This window comes from Nyctibius grandis, chromosome 22, assembly GCF_013368605.1.
Source record: "Nyctibius grandis isolate bNycGra1 chromosome 22, bNycGra1.pri, whole genome shotgun sequence".
Lineage (NCBI taxonomy): Eukaryota > Metazoa > Chordata > Aves > Nyctibiiformes > Nyctibiidae > Nyctibius > Nyctibius grandis.
Genome location: NC_090679.1, coordinates 6,624,086 through 6,638,138, shown reverse-complemented (window position 1 = coordinate 6,638,138; position 14,053 = coordinate 6,624,086).

Genomic DNA, 14,053 nt, shown 5'->3' with positions numbered 1-14,053 from the left:
GGTCTGCTCAGGGAAAGATATGTGCAGGATACAGCCTGTGGCCCGTTGTTGTGAGAGCAGGGAGCATGGCTGGAAAGAGTTTGGATCAGACCAGAGTCATGTTTCTGGTCTGCAAACACCAGGCACGGGGAAGGGACTGGGCAGTGCTAGCTGGAGCAACTACCCCTCTATGGGCAGGGAGTGGTTCGTGCAAACCCTATTTAATTTCTATTCTGTCTGGCCCAGTAATTTTGAATCTTTTCCGTTGAAACAGCTAATTCTTTTAGTTCTTCAAAAGCCAGGTTTAGTAGTTTAAATGTCCTTTTACCTCTCTTTAGGGAGGGAAAATGTCTGGGCAGATCCACCTCCGTGCTGTGACTAAATGGGTGTCTTGCCACAGCATCCAAGCAGTTTTCCCTCCCAGTCATGGCTGTAGGAGGTTGTGGCACAGAAGGCCAGGAGTGTCCTGTCTGTGCCACCACGGTCTGATGTTTCACCAAGCATTGCCTGCCTGCATGAATCAAAACTTCTCATCCCTCCCTCTGAGGAAAGCAGCTACCCATGAAGGGGAACGGGGGATGAACTGCCAAGATGATAACTCATTTGGGTAAGGCTATCAAGGCTCATTTGCTTTGCCCTGCTGCCTTCGTGAAGGAGCATACAAAATGAAGTATTAGCATGTGGAAACAAAACTCCAGCTTTACCCTCTCCATACATTCCCATAGTCCTAGCTAGGGGGAAGCCGAGGTGATACCTCCCTCCAGGGCTGGCACCTATGCGCTGCAAAGCTAATGGGAAAAATGGGTTGACTTTTTCTCTGAGCAACTCCATTGAAAGCACACAGCCACTCCACTAATTTGAAGAAGCAAGAAAAGCAAGATGGGGAAGGAAAATTGGTTTTGATTGCTGAGTTCCAGCCGTGGAGTTCCTCTATTGGGAAAAGAAGTAATAGTCGGAGTAGCCAGAAGCTTTGTATCCAGGACAGTAATTTTTTCTAGTAGGTATTCACTTGTGCGATGAAGACCATTAGGTAAAGTATCTCAGAATAACTCTCATTTGCAGACTACATGGTGAGGAGGTGGTTTCTCAGCAACTGGTACCTCCTACACAGCGACTGTGACTGTTCCTGGAGTAGGATAAGGCTTTTGCTCATGATGATGCTGAGATATGCTTCATGCAGTTCCGCTCCGGTCTGGGTAGCTTCCTCAACGCCTCTGTCATATCTGTACATGCAGAAGTCCAAATGGCAGGGGCCACATTTGAACCAAAGGAAGGTCTTGTGCCTGCTCCCTCTGCACAGAAAAGATGCCAGGCTGTCCCTGCTTTCCTAACGCAGTGTCTGTGGGGGGGCCACAAAACCTCAGCGAGGCAGTGAGCTTCTCTGCGAGTTTGGGTCAAGCAAGCTGTTCTGCAATCAGTTTGTTCTTCAATAAGTGGGTTTCCTGACAGCCAGCTACCACTTCACCTCCAAGATGGGGAAAACAGAGTGTCACAAGCTGTTCTCACACCCGCTCTCACAACCGTGCCTGTTCATTTGCTATCAAGGACAGCACTGACCCCATTACTCTTCGACTCATCCTCAGTGCAAAAGATGTGCAATGTCCAATCCTACCTCGAATGAAGGGGCTGGCATCTGAGCTGGACCACCAGCCCGCAGCTGGCTCTGCTCTCGCCTGCGAGGGGCCAGCTGTCCTACAGCCTTTGCACGTACACTGCTTGCTCCCAGATCGTTTGGCCCAGAAAGCAGCACGCAGGCTTGGCCCATACCAGTGCAGAGCCAGGCATGCCTTCAGATCCCCGCCGGGAGCTCCAGGTCAGTGACGCAGGAGAGGTTGGGGTCCTCAGGCCAAGCGAAAGCATGGCATGCATCCCAGATCTGAGCAGTTTCAGCAGAAAGCAGCACTGATGCTGGACAGGAGCTTTGCTTTGGTAGAGCAGCGAAGAAATTAATTAGAAGTATGTGCCAGCGACCAAACAGAGCAACTCTGTCAGATTTTCCCACACATTTCCCTTCCTACAGGTATTTCCAGGGGCTGAAATGCAGAACAAGGTTGGCTGAGAGTATGTGATGCCATTTCCAAGACTGTCCCATCAGCTCTGCTTACAGTCAACCTGTCTTCTAGCTACCACAGCTGAGCAGATGAGTGCTGATGCTTAGGTCTCTGGAGCTTCACAGGTCCTGCATGGGTGGTAGACAACAGAAGGCAGCATTTGTTGAGTAGTCAAGAGAAGAGAAATAACTACATGACAGTCCGTGATTTGTCCCGTGTCCATCTCAGCATTTCTAGAGCTCATGAGAGAGCAGCAGACTTATGTGGAGCAGGGATGTGCATGAAGAGGTGGCTGGTTTGTGTTGGCCAAGGCGCAGCAAGCTCATCAACTGCAGCAACCCTTACATGGCTGCTCTGAGCTCCCTCTGTGGTCGGTTTGGGGCTGGAGAGGACTTGAGGACTCATGGGCAGGGGTAAAGAGCCCATCATTCATTGTGGCCAACTTAAGAATAATGAGACAGGAAAATGTGAGGATAGCCCCAGCATCCCACCTGCTGACTCAGTAACAAGCCCCCCATTCCTGGTGATGTCTCCCACATGGCTGAAGGCTTGGCATGGGCTAAGGGTGGCCAGATATTGTGGCCAAGCTAGGACCCCTCTGCTCAGTGCCAGGGATGTGCAACTGGGAGGCAGCAGGTCCTCAAAACCATAGCTACAGCTGCTAAGTGCCAGCGCCGAGCCGAGCCAGGGATCTGGCTGTGAGAGAGCTCTTACTTCACCCTTTTCCACTGGTGCCTTGCAGTGAAACGGGGCAGAAAAGCAACACCTGTACAGCAGCTGTGTCTCAGCTGGGAGCTGTGATCTATGACAAGCGAAATGGAGCAGCTTCCTAAACTGCTGCTTACTGGTAAGAGTCCAGATTAATTCCTTGCTCCTGTCCCCATGCATCCATGCAGGGGGAACAGAGGCTGAACGCCGGCACGCTTCCCCTGGCAATCCATCACCTTGCTCCTGCTCCAAAGCATCCTGTGCCAGAGTTGTCACTGAGCTGCAAGCACTGCACAGCAGCAGAAAGTACACACACCCTGCAGACACCTAAATGCAGGGGACAGCCAGAGAAAACAGCACCTGGGACAATTCCATCTACACAGATTTTGGATACCAGGCACAGGAACGTGTGATAGCATTGCTGAAGCATCTGGGGATTCTACCCTGGCTCTGGCCCATGGTGCCAGAAAGCTGCAGGTTGATGGGAGCTACCACCCAGCTGTAACCTGGATCCACTGGGGATCAGGGAGCACACACCAGCTTCACTGACTGGGGACTTCCCAGGCACCTCCAATGGCTTTAGCTGACATCAAGGTTCTGCCGTGGTTTTAAGTTACAGACACAAAGGTACTGGCCTGATCTCCCCGGTCACTGTTTCACCTGGATCGTTTTCAGCAGTATTTGTAAGAACCACCATGTGTCCTTTTGGCAGAGCTCCCTGGAAAAACCCCAGAGCAAATCCCTGCAGAGGCATCACGGCAGGTTGTGTGGCTGCGTGCACTGCCTGGAGACGGGCACCGGGCATGGAGGAGTTCCTTATTCCTCTTGGTTGACCCTTCTTCCAGTTGCTAACTGGGTATTGTATTCTTCGCAAGGACACCCTTCTCTGCCGAAATGCCTAGGTGTTGCCAGATGATCAAAGTGACTGGGAGAGGGACCACGGTTCTTTTCCTCCCTGAACAGTACTGGCATGGTGGGGTCATTTTCCATGTTGGCTCACCCAGCACTGTGCTACTAAAAATTGCTTCTCTTTCTCTCCACCATCTATTGACAACACGGTGTATCTTTTTCTGCTTTGAGGGCTTTCACACCCAGATAATGGTGCCTTTGCTGTAGCATAGCCAAGACACGCTGAGAAAAGCTCTGAGAAGGGTCACCCTGGGGTCCAGGGTTGGTCAGGGAGCTTACATGACAGCTGCCAGGGTGGGCTATGACAAGAAATCTTCATCCTACTTGTAAACCCAGGCATGATTATGGGCAACCATCACCACCTCCTTGGGCCTTTCCCAGCATTTCCTCCAGGCACAGCATCCCACAGTGCTCTGATCATCTATTCTGCAGGCGGAGACTTTAAAGCTTTCCTCTCCTCAGACTGGGGTTTTATTCACCTCACCTCGCTGTGCTGAATAACTTTCTGCTCCGTGCATCGCGCTGCCTGCTCGGCTGGCCCTGTTTGGTGAATAGATTAACGCCGAGGTGAATTTGGGTATGGGGACATGCGCCTCTGCCAGGAGCTGCTAGCTGACCACACTTGGGCTTAACGATTTTCATAATTCAGAATTGGAACTGTTTGGCCTGTAAACAAGCCGTGTGATGTGGATCTGCTTCTTAATCACATCAGACTCCTCAGGTTTCCAGCGTGAATACTCATAAGTTCAAAATTCATGTCTGAAACACATGCTGCTGCATCTTTGTGTGGAAAACATTCCTGTTGGCAAGCTCTGCAGGAGTGCTTATAAAGAACAAATATCAAAGTGTGACAACCGCAGCTGATTACAAATAGCAGGAACATTTGCAGAGCCCTGCTCTGCAGAGCTGGTCCCACGCGAGAGGCCGCTCCGTCTGCCGCCGAAGCGGAGCCCAGGTGCTCCCCAGGGACGGTCCGGCTCTCGGCACTGCTACCCACGAGCTACAGGGCTGCTCTGACTCACCAAAGCCAGGAAAAATAACATGAAAGGTGTGAGCAGGGTGGCACAAATGGACCAGGGAGAAATACACAGCAGAAAATGGATTCTGAAAGCAGAAGCAATATTAGCAGGAAAGCAGAAGAATTCAGTTCCTGCTGTAGCCTGCACAAAGGCGGAATGATGGACGTGCAGAAGTTATTCTTGTGCTGCCTTTTTAGAGCTGGAACGAGGAGCAGGTTAAGCAACCTTTTCATGTGAGTGCTGCAGAACAAGCTGTCCCGCTCCAGGACTGCAAATCCCACTTCAAAATACCAGAACGTGTTCCTACAACAAAACAAAACACCTCATGGTTATTTTTCCGGACACATTTACATGCTAACTTTTAATATCTTTGCAAAGTATGTTGCCTTGGGTATTCTGTTTGCATCCACATCAGTATACCTGTGATGAACTTGGCCTTGCTTGCATCAGATTACATGATGGTCTGTGGGTTTTATGGGAACCATGAGGCAATCCAGAGAATTTCTCCCTGGATATCACCGATAAAGTGGTGATCCCGTAATGGCACCACAGCCTGCTAGCAGTTAGTGTTCTCAGATATTAAATAAATGTTCATGGACAATTTTCAGGGTACGTATTGTACCATCTGTCATAGCAGCACTGGTAGGTTTTAATTATGGTTTATACTCTGTCTTCAAGCACCTGGATTCATTTTTTCATTCTGTCTATTATTCATGATGATCTGCTAAACAGTGCCTCACTTCTGTTTGCTGCTATTCCCTTTCAACTGCTGGGCCAGCAATACAAATGGGAAGGTGTCAAAGGTGTTCAATATGTGGGGATGTTTCTTGCTCAAGCACTTCCCAGGGTGGGGGCCAATTCCATGACCATTTCCAGATTCACCTTTGAAATAATTAGCATGGGGACTTACTTGGATAAATGATTTGCAGAGAGAAAATGTTTCACAGCAGCTTCCCGAATAGGGAGGAGATCTCGATGTAGAAGAAATTTAGCCCAGCTCTGGTAATCCTACACGCAGCTAGCCAGCTCCCACTAGTAGCAAAGCTGCTTGCTTTCTGTCTCCCTACAACCTGGATATTTCAGACCAATTTGCTCTTGTCAACTCAGCCACGAGACAGCTACTGGTGGAGGTTTGCAGCTCTGTTATTAAAGTTACTGCCTGTGGGTTGTGAGCATCGAGGGATGGCTCTGAAATAATCGCTAAGTTACAGTGAATAATGTCTTCAAGCCGCACTAAAGCCTTTGATGCAGAGAAGCTGTGCTCGGTGGAGTAGCTGTAATGCTGCTACGGAAAGTACGGCAGGGGTATGTCATGGGTTGGAGAGGACCTGCTGTTTGCATGTTGGGGCATCACCTTCCAGTGACTTCTCCAGAAACAAAGTGCAGCTCTGAATTTTAGTAGACTATGCCCACACTCTCCACTGCCCACAGAATGAAGGTGTGGTCTCACAATGTCCACAGAAAATTCAAATGTGTCTTTAGCGTGGGATAAAATAGACACTCAGCCAATTTCATAGAACGGTTTGGGTTGGAAGGGACCTTAAAGACCATCTAGTTCCAACCCCCTGTAATGGGCAGGGACACCTTCCACCAGACAAGGTTGCTCCAAGCCCTATCCAACCTGGCCTTGAACACTGCCAGGGAGGGGGCAGCCACAGCTTCTCTGGGCAACCTGGGACAGGGTCTCACCACCCTCACAGCAAAGAATTTCTTCCTAAGATCTCACCTCAATCTCCCCACTTTCAGTTTAAAACCATTCCCCCTCGTCCTATCACTCCATGCCCTTGTAAAAAGCCCCTCTCCAGCTTTCCTGTAGCCCCTTCAGGTACTGGAAGGTGCTAGAAGGATGCTAATTTGCCTGATAAGAAAGTGTCCATGAAACAATAAGGGCATAGACCCAAAAGAGGTGGGGAAAACCCAGGCTGCCAGATATACTTGCATCCATGATATGGCACTTCCAATGAGTAATCACTTGCCAATACATATGGTGTTTTTGTAGATGTGAAATGTCATGGAACATAGCGTACTGATATGTTTAAAAATAAATTGCTGGGATAGCTTAAAAAATAAATGACTGAAGTGGAGGGACTTATGGTGCATTTTGCTGCGGATTAATTTTGTCACTTGATTTGGGTAAAGCTTGATTCAGGTGTCAAACTAAGTATTGACTTAATAAACTGGGTTTTTTTCGCTTGCTCTCTGAGGAGTACTGGGGAACAAGGTCAGTCTCTTAATTAATTTATGCAAATTGCTGTTTTCTTCTACTCCGTTTAAATGTTAGTGATACCTGTCTTATCTCCTTATAGCTTCAATTAAACAGCAACAAATATGTAACCACATGCAGAACTTTAAGTCACAAGCAGGTATGATGAAACTCTTAAAAATCAGCCCAGAACAGCTGCAAAGTGATCATAATAATTATGTATGTGTGCACACACACTTATAAGCATTGATCAAAGCTCAAGCCATCCAAGTCCCAAACCCATATTCAGCTATTCAGCATCAGGAGGTGTTATCTAAAGGCACCGAGACAGCATACGCCGCAGCCTAGGCTCCCACCCCAGACCTTGCTCTGTGCACGGAGCAGAGATACCCAGAGGCTGTTTGCAGGAGCCTGGAGCACCAGGCATGAGCTCCTGGCTGATTATCATGCTGAACCCATGCTTGGCAGATTCATCCCCACATCCCCTTCCTTGGTTTCCCCCGTATTTATCCCACCTCTTCCTCCCACAACTGTACAATACCCCAAATCTAGAGCTTGCCTTCCAAGAGCACCTTCACAGTGTGATTTCTCCAACCGTATAGCTGTGCTATAAACTGAGAGATTAATACAGAACAAGGAGCTATAAGGTGCCATCCAGCCTTTGGGAACAACTGTTGAGAGTGGGGTGTAGAGAAGGGCAGGGAGCCACAGAGATGGGCAGGATGGCACCACTGGGTTTCCAGCCTGCACCTAGCAGTGGTCACTGAAATAATAGTGCAAATACTGCAAATTCCTGACCCACAGGGAGAGAGGTTAGGGAAATGGGCTAGGACAAGACTACAGGCACGTACCAGCTCCAGTTATTGCAACAGGAATGATGTATCCCATAGCCTGTGTCACTTTCTGCTTATTCCTTCTCCCATCCCCTACCTATGGGTTGTTTGTGGAGGAAGAAAGTCTTCAAGATACCCAAAAAATCACTCCTGCATTCATTTTGCTATTAAAACACTCCAGGTAGCATTTGTTGTGTTTGTTTTTTTTTTTCTGAAAGCAATTTCACATTCTTTTGATTAAGGCACAAGCAAGAAAACAGAGCTAGTAAAGCAGGAAAACATCCCATGAAGGGAAGGGAGTTGAGGCGATGTCAGTGCAGCTGCATACAGCAACCGCCCTCGTCTGAATGGCATTTTTGGGGGCTTCCTAATGATTTCATCACCCACAGACAGCACAACCTGGATCGGCTGCAAGCTGCGTGGAGCTGGGTCCATGCAGATGTCCTGGGAAGATCTGCCTGTGGCCTGGTGGAAGATACTACAGAACCAGTCAGCAAATCATAGAATCACAGACTGGTTTGGGTTGAAAGGGACCTTAAAGCCCATCCAGTTCCAACCCCCCTGCCATGGGCAGGGACACCTTCCACCAGACCAGGTTGCTCCAAGCCCCATCCAACTTGGCCTTGAACACTGCCAGGGAGTGCCAGTGGCTTCGCCGGGCAACCTGTTTCCAGGAATTTGAGAGGATAATTTGTCACGATTTCCTTTGCACCTTTCGTTTCTTTTGTGAGGGGGAAAAAAAAAAAAGATACAGGTTTCATTTTTCAGGAAGGATTATTTGGGCACAAAATTGCAGGGTTCTGCAAGAAACTATGTACAGGTTTCAAAACTGAGTTCTAGGTTGTTTGCTTGTTTTGTGTGTTTTTTTGAATAAAATCTGGTTTATGCAAAACTACAAAGCCTCCAGCATTATTTCTAAGAGGTCTTCATGTTTTGTTCTATTCTTTTTTATTTTTTTAAGAGAACTATTTGAAAATTTGGACAAGGTGAAAATAAATAAGTCACAGAAGCCCTATCTGGCATGAAAGTTACTTTTACTGGCAAAATCAAACCCAGATATGATGACAGCAACATACCCTTGGCAGTGCAGAAGGGAAGCAGCCTCAGCCCAGCAGGATTGCTGAAGGTAGGGACTGGAGGCTGGTCCATTACCACTTCTATGGCACAGCAGGTTTCCTACAGCTCCATTGCTTTTTGATGAGTGGTGTAAATAGCGGAGCCACTGTTCCCTATGAAAATGTTCTGTGTTTTTGCAAGTTGCTCTCCTGCCTCCCCCAGCCTACCACCCTGGGGCTCTTCTCTTGAATCCATCACATCCTTCCCCTGATTCCCCCCCACCAAGGTTTAGCCTGGCTGTATTTCCCTCAAACCACCCTCTGTGGAGCTGAAAGTGGGGCTGAAGGTGAGATTGCCTGCCTACCTCCTTCCACATCACACCCACAGAGCATAAATAAAGGTGTTCACTCAGTCGTGGGTGCTCTGGGCTGCAGAGGGATGTGCACGCTGATGGCATGAGGATGAGGAGGAGTGGACATGGGCCACTGATGCAGCTGAGGAAAGGTGTCCTTACCACTGTCGGTTCCCAGCCTGTGACGGGTGTTCACAGGCACCTAAACGTCAGTGTCCTCACTGTGAGCTGGGGGTCTGGAGTCTCCTGATGGTCAGCGGTGGTCCAGGGCTGCACACAAGTGCTTTCACAAGTATGGCTGGAGCTGTTGGATATCACAGAATGACAGAAAGGTTTGGGTCAGAAGGGACCTTAAAGACCATCTAGTTCCAACCCCCCTGCCATGGGCAGGGACACCTTCCACTAGACCAGGTTGCTCCAAGCCCCTTCCAGCCTGGCCTTGGACACTGCCAGGGAGGGGGCAGCCACAGCTTCTCTGGGCAACCTGGGCCAGGGTCTCATCACATTCACAGGGAATAATTTCTTCCTTATATCTCATCTCAATCTCCCCTCTTTCAGTTTAAAACCGTTCCCTATCATCCTATCCCTACATGCCCTTATAAAAAGTCCCTCTGCAGCTTTCCTGTAGCCCCTTCAGGTGCTGGAAGGTGCTAGAAGGTCTCCCCGGAGCCTTCTCTTCTCCAGGCTGAACAGCCCCAACTCTCTCAGCCTGTCTCCATAGCAGAGGGGCTCCAGCCCTCTGAGCATCTTCGTGGCCTCCTCTGGACTCGCTCCAACAGCCCCATGTCCTTCTGATGTTGGGGCATATGCCCTAGGGCACCTCCTGATCTCCAGCTACAGCTTCAGGAGGCAGGGTCTCTCCTTTCTCTGCCTCCATGCAAACATCATGGGTGCCAGGGACTTTTTTTATCCGTCTCTAAACCCCTCCATTTCAGTAATGCCAGCCTGCAAAGTCAGGGGACAGCTCACCTGAAAGCAGAAGTGTGCTGGCCAACCCTGTGACAGGGCTCAGAGGCTGCCAGCACGCCCGGACACCTACGGCTGGACTGCACAGTGCAGGTGGTTTAGTCCTGAACAGCATCCCAGCCCCTGCCGCTGGCTGCCTGAGCACTTCTCATCTGCTCCAGAGCAAAGTCAAGCAGGTTTGCTTGAAATAACTCCCAGCGCTGTCGCTGAGCCACTCACGGATGCCTCTCCTCTAAGATGGGTGGAGGGGCTAAGCACACATGGGTACCTCAAGCACGGAGGCAAATTTGGTGTTCGAGCAAAGTGTGAGACTGTGGGAAGCGTCTGGACCCGATGAGGCTCCGCTGTGACTGGCGGCGAATCGCTATGTGCCAGCCTGGCAGCCAGCTGCCACCGTCCTTATGGCTCTGCCTACATGCATCCCCTCTGCAGTGATTTCTAAATGTGCAATATCAACATTGCAGTAGCACAGGATTTTTGCATGTAATTATCCTAAGGTTTATTTGAATAAAAAGATGATGGGGGGGAGGAAGAGCCCATCTAAATCTTGCAGATCATGCGGAGTCTAGCAGCTCTGCTAGCAGAGCTTGGGAACACCGATAGACAGTTAAGAGCACAGACACACAGCCATAGCTGTATTTGCTTTGAAGCGTGCTGCTGAAACATGTTGCCATTGAGATTCCTAAGCCCCACATTTTAAAATATTCATTGCCACAGCCCAGATTCTATCCCGAGGAGCAGAAATCCAGGCAGAGACGAGAATCTATCTGGCATCCCCTTGTGGCTTTGCTTCTCCTTGCTGCAATGGGAGAACGAGTTGTAAAACCAAAGGACACCCCAGATCTCCGTGGATCACAGTCAGACCTCATGGCAGAGAAGAGAGTGTCCTCCAGTAGTTATCTCTTCGATATCTGCAACATCTGGGATCAAGAATAATGAGGAATCCACAATAAGGGATCCTTAAGGAATATCCTTGCTCCTATCAAGAGCTGCAGCAAGGAGCAATAGCCAGGCAGTGTGGGCAGACTCCTGTAGTGATACCCTCAGAGTCACCTGGGCACCTTTAGAGACGGCCAAGCCGGGTGTGCTGTGTCCAGGGGCAGGATGGACATACAGGCATGACCCTCCAGCACGGACCATCAAACCCTCTCTTCCTGCGGTCAGGTGGCTTGCTCTGATCCCCTGTGTGCTCTGCTTGCCTTTCGGGATCTTGCTCACTGCCTCCACTTGCTGCTGCTACCCAGAGAAGTCATGAATGGCTTTAAGTAAGAAAAATACATGCATGCTCTTGTAACCTACAACAGGACTCGTCAAGTTTTATTCTCCCTGAGATTTCCCTAAGGTCTTGGTCACAGAGACCACATTTTGGAAGGTCTCAATGTGTAGGGCGTGACCCCAAGATGACAACAGCTGCTTCAAAATGACCTTCTTTGGGGACAGGGGTCCTGTTCCAAAGAGTCCAGGCACTTTGCTGTATGGACAGGGACCAATACCGCAGCAGCCCCGTGAAAAGGCTGAGATTAGGAGGTGCCCCAGGGGTTCAAACTGCATCTACAAATTGTAAAGTGCAGATGTTCCTCCCACCACACACAGTCCTCCCAGCAATCTGCAGACCAAACCATAATTTTTGTGGGTCAAATTTCATTAAGGAAGGCCGGGTGCTTCTAAGACATTTAACATTTGTCTCTGGTTATTGTTCTGGTGATTTACATAATGGATTAGTACAGATTAGCCCAGCATTCGGAGAGTCACTGGGTTGCTTTGCATGCACCATAGGCAAAGGATTCAGGCTGTAAATGAGATGATCTAATAACAAGCATAATTGCTGTTTTATAGACTATAAGTATTGCCATGTCAGTAGCTCGTCTAACTCTACAGTGAGGCCATTGTACAAATATAAATCCCCCAGTCACCGAATAGCTCTTCGGAGGCTCCTCCGCGCAACAACTACAGCGAGTGTCCTCGCACTGACTTAGATGCACACGGGAAGTTGAATACCTGTATAACTAGCAGCAAATTAATTGATCCAATACTTTAAAGCTGCTAGGCTGAGCATCAGAAGACATAGGGCTCCCCTGATGCAACGATTTCTGCTGTCCCAAGCCCCGGAGTGATGCTGTGGGGCAAACTGAGGCAGAAGCGCAGGATGGCCCTTTGGAAGAAGAGCATGAAGCACAGCATGGGTTTCCCTTATCATACCCCACTCCCAGTGCTTTTCTCTCCCATTCACTGGGGGTAAATTCAGGGTCCAACAATTAATTTATCTATCATCTGAGGTGTTTTGCACCGCTCAGGAGCAAGCCAGTCCCACACTGTCAATACTACAAAGCTTTTTAGAAAAGGAGAGGCTGGCAATTGCAACAGCACTTTTGAATCATTCATAGTTTTGCACAGGGGCAACTTCTGTAGGTGTCTTATTTCCTGTATGTTTGTAAAGTTTTAGGACTAAAAATAACAACAAATTGCTGTTCAAAATGTAAGCGAGGAATTAGAGCTGCAAAAAAACTTGAGAGCAAAACTGTAGCAGAGGACATCAGAGCTTTCCCACAGCCGCAACTACAAACCCAATTAATCCTGGGTTAGGCAGAATGAAAACGTGCAGCTGGAGAGATTTGCACTGAATGCTCTGAACCAGCTTTAACTTTCCATCCAAGCAATATGCAGATAGTGATGAGAAACTTCTTTGAAAATTAGTTTGAGCTCGTTTGTAACCACAAACAGCGAAACGCTGTGATCCTAACCACATGGCCACCTGAGCGCCTGTGTTGCATCCCTGTAGTTTAGCCTGTGCATTTCTCAGTAGAGAAGTGATGCTTTGGGGCATCGGAGCTGCACTCCTGCTCCTGCCATATGCTTCCCATGTGAGGCTGTCCCCATCACTTGGACAAGCTACTGCGGTTCTTGGATAAGCTACTGAGGTTCTTGGATCCCCTCCTGCAGATGGGCTCTGATCTCCTTGCTGGAGCTGCCTGGGCTCATTCAGTGTTGACAGCAATGGAGCCATGCAGCTGGGCTTGAGAATGGACTTAAGGTTGCATGGGGAGCACGGCCATTGCATGCATGGAGACACCGAAACTTCAGGGAATCACAAGTAAGGCAGTCTGGAGAGTTGGAAGTGGGGCAGACCCTCGTGGTGGCACAGGAACTGGGCACGGGGCTGGCAATCCTGCTCTAAGGATGCTTTCAAACATCTAAAAGCAGGGCAGAGGGTGGTCGAGAGCATGTTGGGGCCATGGACAGGGCACCTGCAGAGGAGCATCAGCACGTCCCCATGCAACCCTGCTCAGGGTCCTGAGGGGAGCTGAGGTGGTTTGGGAAGGCAAACCCATCACTGACCTAGTGCCTATCACTGGTCTCCCTGTGGTCACTGTCCCCACTCACCAGGAAAGGGCATGTGGCTTGGAACCAGCTCCAACCCGTCACTCTCTTCAAAGTTCATTTTGCTGGTTGCTCTGTGCTGAGCTGAGCCACATAGATGTCCCCTGCTCCATGCTGGTCTGGCTGTATCAGAAAGATCAGTTGATCCACCCAACTGGTGAAGCCGTTGACGTAAAGCGAAGGCCACCCTCCAGCCCCCTTGGTGTTGGGATAAGCTCAGCTCTCTTTACAACAGGTCACTGCCTGTATTCCTCCCTGCGCTTCCCACGCACATTGCCATGCCCATCTCCTCCGAGCCCTCCTCCATCGTAGGGGTCTGCTTAAACTCGTTGCCTAACGATTTCCTCTGAGCCTAAGGGATGAGAATTCACATCCTGGAAGTTTCAGCCTCTTATTTTGAATTAATTTTGCAAGCTCCTCCTTGGACCGAGCTCTCTGTGGGCTTAGGCATAACAGGGCCAGTGAGAGGGGAAAGTCATGTTGCTGGTTAAATCTCCAAAGCAAAAATAATCCATTTTAATGAAGGTTCACAATCTGCAATGAATGTGAAACAATGTTGTCAGCTAAGCTGTTGCATTATTCACTTTTATTTGTACAAG